Here is a 7332-nt window from a genome sequence, read left to right on the forward strand (position 1 = left end):
GTGGAACGCTATTTTCAAATTAAACAAGGTTTCCAACCCCCTGCACACACCTCCAGGACACACCACAAGTGCTTTTTCTTTTCCTCTGGGTTGGCAAAGGAAGAAGCAATTTCAGACACGGAGTCGGCGACACACATACAGCTCGTGCTTGGAGCACAAGGCTTAATCAGAGATTATGAGGTCCAGGGGACGTCTCTGGCTGTTCATTCAGCCAGCCTGGTTATAATTAAGCACACACATTTGAAGATCTTGAATCGCTGAGAAAATGTGGATATTAAGAGGAATCCAGCACGGAGCATGTACACAACCACCGCCAGCACACGGCGCTCAGGGCACGACAGAGCCCCTGCTCAGGAGACAGCAGCAAAGCCACCCCGAAACCCAACAACTTCATTTTTCCATATAACAGCATGGGAAACACTCCTTGCCGAGGGCCAAACACATCTTCCCAGACAGATGTGGCAGGCTGCAAAAAACCATAAAGCCTTTTTTTGGGAGCCACACTAGCGAGTGACCCAGCAAGTAGCGTGGCCAGGGAAGCATCTTTTTATCTGCTCACGGTGGCAGCGAAGGATTTCTTCTGCTCACTCAGGAGCAAAGCTGTGCTTTTACAGCATCCCCAAAGACACCGAGAACGCCACACAGCTCGCACGGTGATCAGAGCAGGTACCAGGTCAAGGATACGACTTCCAACCAACACGAAACACGAAGGCAGCTCCAGGCTTAACTTTGCATTTGCACCAACGCGAGGTGTAAAGCCTCAGGAGGCTCAGATTAGTCTTTCAACGCTCACAAAATGATCCTGCTCCTCTCTGCAGATCCACAAAACCTCAGCAAGGCATAGCAGGAGCAAGCCTGGAGCGCTCCGGCCTGACCGCAAGGAGTTCAGAGGACAGCAATAACCATTTGTCTAAAAAATTTCATCTAGAAAACACGACCTAGGCATAAAGTTTGAAAGAGCAGGGGTTGTTTAGTCTAGAAGAGAGAAAGCTGAAGGGGATATAATAACAACCTTCAAACATGGAAAAAAATGCTTGTGAAGGGGAATGCTGAACTCCTGCAAGGAAACTTTCAGCTTGGAGAAGAAGAAAACTCCTCCTGTGCAAGCACAGCAGGAGATGGCCAGGGGAGACTCTGGCACCAGAGGGTTTCCTGGGCACCTGAAGGCAGCAGATGCCTGGGCACAGGCAGGGTAGCTCCGGGTCTCCGATCCCACATTGCTTAGGACATGGTGAAGGTGGCATCAACCTCCCCCTCCTGCAGTCATTTGCCATTTCAGAGCTACATCAGGGCATCGAGACCCAATCTTGAATTACCAGGATTTATTTACAGCTACTGCCGCTCCCTCTTAATGAAGTGTTTCATCAGGGAACACAGCTAATAACCCAAGCGAGCCCTAACCTGGAAGAAAGAGCGCACGAAGGGAGACCCCACCATGCAGTGATTTTTTTTTTCTAAGAAGGAAACCTGACAACCTGTTTCCGAGGCGACCCAGCAGAGCAGGAACCCTACTATGGCCCACGGCATGGCGTTACCACATCACCGAGCCCTTTCCAAGGGTGCAAAGCCCAGGGGTGATACGCTGACTCCACGAGACCCTGATGCTCTGAGATGCCAAGCGCATCCGTCAGCTGCCCCAGAGGCTGCCGCGCTGGAAGATGAGAGATGGCATCTGCTGCCACCAGCCCGGTCCAGCGGCCGTCCGGTGGCAAGACTGGAGCCAGCACCACGGCGCACGGGGACACAGCAGGTTCTTCTCCACTGCGTGGGGCTGCCAGGCTCAATATTTCACCCCGCAGCCATGGAAACGCACGCCTTCCGGAGGAGCACAAGTGAAAGCTGTAGCTCGTCTGCGGGTGTTTGATATAAAACTTGAGCTGGCTCCAGCACCAGGAACACAAAGCGGGTTTCTGGTTAACATTAAGGTTTGCTAAGAACATGCTGTACGATCCTCTCTGAAGTCCTTCCCCACCCCTATTAAGAAACATGTTTATCCCATAAAACATTGCCAAGGGAAATAACAACCCAGTAAGCGGAGCGATGGCACAAAGCTATTCCTCGTGAGCATCACCTCTACAACCTTGCCACAACAAAGCACGCCGAGGCGCTCACATCTCACTGCGAGCTTTGCTAAACCGGGGCTGCAAGTTGCATTAATTACCAATTATTAAACCACTCAGCAAACGACAGCAGAGGGGCCGCAGAGAGCACGTACGCTTGGTGTGAGGCTGAGAACGAAGCCCCCCCATGAGGGGAAGCAGCTCCCAGCCCCCATTAAATTAAACAACCCCCCCGAAGCCGGGCGAGCATGGGGTGAGGCCTTACAGCAGACAGCATCCCACTGCAGAGATCTGCTTCACCCCAGCGAGGCAGTGCAAAACACCCTGATTTAGGATATTGCTGACGCTTGCTTCTTGCCTTTACATTTATCAGAGTGCACACGTACACCTGTGCATCGCAGTCCTTGCCACCTGAGCCCCATATAGGTGCCTGCCTGCTCCAAAAGCCCATGCCTGGCCCAGCCAGCCCGTGTTTAAGTGCAGCTCGAGAGGCGCAGGAGTGGATGGCCCAGCATCTCGTGTCCAGCCGCCCTGTGTTAGAGCCTCCTGTCCCACAGCACCAGGCAGGCACATCCTCGCCACCCCCCAGACAGGGTTTATTTCAAGTTCAACCCCAAGAACTACAAAAGGAGCTTAAGGAGAAACAGCCTGCCCAAGGGCTTTGTTTACAGCTCAGCCTTGTCTCACTTCTGAGCGACCTCAGGGTGTGCAGAAATAAAGCAGAGCCCTTATGTAACTGGAAATGGTGGAAAATAAACAATTTGGGGGAAAGCAGAGCGCTCACCAAGTGGGTCGCGGTGCCGACAGCCTCCCACGATATGCCCCTGCCCGAGGGCGTCAGGGTGTACTTCCCACCCGATCAGTCCCTGTGTTCGGCTTGCTGAAAGAAGTCCCTTCCACGGGTGCTGCCCGGGAAAGGGGTTGGATTTTAGCCCAGAAGCACCCCTGAACCCCCCCTTGTTGGCACCACCAGCTCCTTCGCCTTCCCCAGACAAGGCAGGATGGCTAACACGCCGGCTCGGGGATGATGTGCTATCGCTCCCCCCGACATCTCCTCCCAGAAGTCCGTCTTGGTTCTCCCTTTGGTTTGCTTGTTCCCCCACACGCTTGGCGCATCCGTGTGTGACACCGAAGGGCTGAGGGCACGCGTGCGGCCGCCCCTCACCGTAAGCACACCAAACCTCCCGCTGCTGAGCGGCCAAAGGCGAGCAAGGGGGAGAAGAGACAGTTTTATAATGGCAGGTTTTACAATGCTTCAGCATTGGCCCTTTGGGAAGGAAAACCTCTATTTTATCACAGAAGCACAGAATGGTTTGGGTTGGAAGGGACCTTAAAGCCCATCCAGTCCCATGGGCAGGGACACCTTCCACTAGACCAGGTTGCTCTAAGCCTCATCCAGCCTCACCTTTACATTTTGGGTTTTGAAATGACCTGACTTGGACTGGAGAATGTTATATCTGGGTCTCAAAAGTGCAAGAAATCCCCCCAGGGATCCCATCTTCCAATTCAGAAGCAGTTTGACGCTGGTCATGTCTGAAGGAAAGAGGATGGTAGGAGTATGCTAGAGAGCTGGAAGCCTCATTTTTCTTAGAAGTCAAGAACAGCCAATGTGTCATTTTCTGGCTTGTGTAACTGGGATGAAGCACCCGGGGCAGTCACCCCCTCCAGCCCAATGGGGAGGGGAGCACCCATGGGATGCAGTGCCACCGAGGACACAGGGATGGGACCAGTCCCCGGGGCTCTGCTCGCACTGAGGGTGTTCAAGAGCTGCTCCCAAACCCTTAGTGCCGGAGAGGCTGAGTATTGAATGCTTCTTGGAAAATACACCCCAGCCCTGAAAACCATGTTTTTTTCTCCCCCCACCCAAGCTTTCAGCCCCTCCGCAGGCAGAGGACAAAGAGGGGACTGGAGAGGGATGATGCTGTAAGGTCACTCTGCAACTCAGATGCACAGGGATCAGTGCTGACCCACGTGCATATTCGCACATTTTCTCTCCCTCCTTTCAGGAATATCTCAGTTGTTGTTTAGTTCTGGAAAAACAAGCTATTTGAGGCCTTTGGGCATCTCGTGACACCGATGACAGCAGAAACACGTGCCGTACATGTGAAATCACATTCCACCCTGTAACAGCACCAGTTTATCATCTTTTTTTCCCGTGGATTTATGCTTGTGACAGATGAGGCCGTTACCCTCTCCCAAACGCATGATCTCAGGGAATACTTAAAACCTATTTCTCCTTTTGCAGATGACAGTGTCGCCATTCATCGCGACTTCTCCCTCCGAAGCACTCCTGCTCCCTGCCAGCTGCACACAAAGAGACTGTGCCCGGAGAATAACATTTAGCCCGCAGGTACCTTCTTAAGCAGGCTATTTGACCAGCTGGCATTTTGTGGAAATGACTGCTTGGAATCAGCAGAGATCAGCTCTGGATTTCTAATTCAGCTGCTCTAGGCACATACTGCGCCTGAAAAAGCTTTTCAGAGGGCAAGGCAAGCACAAGCAGAGCAAGGCAGAGCTCAGGGCTGTGACGGACCAAGTATCGTCCGGGAAGTGATTAACCTCTGGTAGGATCACAAGACTCCTCATGAGAGAAACTTCCTGGACAAACTCCATCTTAGCATCGTCCTGATTGCTTAATGAAGGGAGTTATAGGGTAAACATTGCTACAGCATCCACTGTTGTGTATTGTTGCTAATGCCATTAAAAAAAAAAGCTGAAGCAGCCAAAGGAAATCAAATATAAAAGACAATATAAAATCCAGCAAAAACGAGCTCTCTCTTGGAAAACGTGCTGGGAAATACTATTTGCTCTTTGCCTCTCCATCCATGTTGGGCAGGAGGAAGACCCAGCCTCCAAGGAGAAGACGTAGCGGATCAGAGTCTGTCATTGCCTTTGGTTGATGGCAGAGAAGGGATTTTCAAACAGAACCGCAGGAGGAAAGGAGAGATGCCCTCCCCCAGCAGGAACTCTGCCCTTTGCCAGGGCATGTGGTTAAATCACATCAGCGTCAGTGGCGACTACTCAAGCACAGTCAGAGGACGGCAGAGACGCTCCCACCTAATTCAAACCCCGAAACAGAGCACGAGGAGGGTCACGGCCACCTCCGCAACTCGGGTGTCTGCTGGGGTGCTACGACACGGCGAGACAGCAGAGCTCAATCCACAATCTTAGGGCAAGTGCCCAGGATTAACAGAGTTAACACCCCTTTACTAACCCACGAGGCTTTAAAGCGATTCTGTTGGTGAGGTGAAAACCTGGGGTCCTGAGGAGACCTGGGATCATGCAGATCACCCCAATGGGTGACCCCCTGGTCCAGTGCTGAATGCACTACAAATATTATGGGGGTATAGCAATACTATATATATTATCTGCTCACAGGAGGTGGCCAGAGGCCAGGGACTACCGCTGCACACCCCGTGAGTTATCTGCTTTTACTGACGTCTCTGGCTAATTAGTAGTTAAGTCATAATAGAAACATCACAGGCAAAATCTGCTGCCAGGGAGGGACCAGCTTTTAACGTGTGCTCTGCAGGTCAGGGACTGTTTGCCCTTCAGCTCCCTATAAAAAAGAACATTTTCAGTGATGACATAAAATAGTAGATGGATGAAACATCAATTATTTCACTTTATAAGGTGAAGCAACTGGGCAGCATCAGTAGCTCAAAGGGGCTTTGTATCTGGATGCCCGGGAGCTTCTTGGGGGGTTGGAACTAGATGGTCATTAAGGTCCCTTCCAACCCAAACCATTCTGTGATTCTTGCAAAGCAGAGCTAGGGTGTGCAGGGCAGAGGGCATGGGTCAAGGTGGCCCCCCTGGCTGCTTTGGGGGGAGCTTCACTGGGGTGCTTGCTGGGCAGCTTGCTCGGCTGTGGCGGGGAGCACAGGGACAGGAAAAGCCAGGCAGTGGGGCACTGCTCCCTGACAACCCCCGCCCAAAAACCCGTCCCACAGACCTTGTCCAGGTCACCGAATCTCCTTGTCCTCAAAACACTGTTGATTAAATAGCATGATAATTGCGTCCTCCATAATTGCTCACATGGCCCGGGTGGAGCTGCCTGTTCCTGCCGCAGCGCCCCCCAGCTCGAGCAGAGCCAGGGCCCAGGCCAAGGAAAATTATTAGAATCTTACACCTTAATAAAAATGTTATCACCTCATTCTGCAGAGGAACTGCTTAAATGGGTTGCAAGCCCCGTCATGCTGAGCATCTGCTCCGGAAAGCAGGAAAGCGGCGAGTCGCTAAGGCGGGCACTGCCCGTAAGGAAACGCATGCGTTGGCTGCGCGTGGAGGACGGATGCCTTTGGAAGGTGTCCCTCCCAGCACTTTAAAAAGGGGTTTCCAAAAGGGAAGGCAGAATGATTTTCATTGTAATATGAAGGCCTTGCCACGTTTCCCATCTCCTGACCTGTATCCCCGATAACTTGTTCCGCTTCAGCCCTGAAGCATGCAACCACCCCTCCGATACGGAGGGATTGCTCATCCCAACTGGGTGTTGCTCAAGACGCTTGCACTGGTGGAGTTTACACAATGCGAGTTTTCAGGAGCACAAGCGGCTTTGGAAACGTGAAGCTTTGTTACAGGAATCCTTGTTTTGGAAAGCAATTCCCAACTCCCTCGCTGTTTCACATCTATTTTTCCTCCGTGTATATCTGAGGCTGTTGGAGCAAAGCCCTCTCCAGCTCAATAGCTTCTCCTCTCCCCCCCTGCTTTCCCACTCGCCGGTTAGGGAGATCCTGGCTGAACACAGAGATCATTTCACATCTTTGCACGGGGCTGGCAACTTCCCTAAACAAACACGCCAAAACGCAGGAGCAGGGCGAGGAGGCATGGGCGTAGCAGAGCAAACCTGTCCATCCAGGCAGGGCTGAGCACGGAGCTGGGGTTCAGCGGCACTCGGCTCCCCGGGAGCTGCTCACCAGTACGTCCCCATCACCTGCTGCCAGCACCCCCCGGGTACCAAACACCTCGCAGGCTGCTTGCTGCTGTGACAAGACAGACAGACTCCATTTTGCCGGGGGCAAACCTGCCCAAATCCAAGCAATGTTGGGCTGGAACGGAAAAAAGCAAGATGCGTGCAGGGGGCTGAGACCCCCCAGCGCCGGGCTGTGGACCTGAGCCCCGCTGCTGACACGTTTGTGCACGCACACGCATCCCCGCAGGCGCAAGGTGAAACCCAAACACATTTGGGGGCGAGAGGGCTGACGAATGTCACAGCCCTGGGATGTACTCAGGAGAAACGGGCTCAGACCGTTGGGACAAGCATCTCGCCTGGGTT

The 7332-nt window shown here is 52.8% G+C and overlaps 1 protein-coding gene across 1 annotated transcript in view; it reads right to left on the bottom strand.

The window, feature by feature from the left end:
* PRICKLE2 (prickle homolog 2 (Drosophila)) overlaps positions 1 to 7332 on the bottom strand; it is a 30494-nt gene that overhangs the window by 3477 nt on the left and 19685 nt on the right. The window lies entirely within an intron of this gene.

This window comes from Eurypyga helias, unplaced genomic scaffold (assembly GCF_000690775.1).
Source record: "Eurypyga helias isolate BGI_N326 unplaced genomic scaffold, ASM69077v1 scaffold3445, whole genome shotgun sequence".
Taxonomy (NCBI): Eukaryota; Metazoa; Chordata; class Aves; order Eurypygiformes; family Eurypygidae; genus Eurypyga; species Eurypyga helias.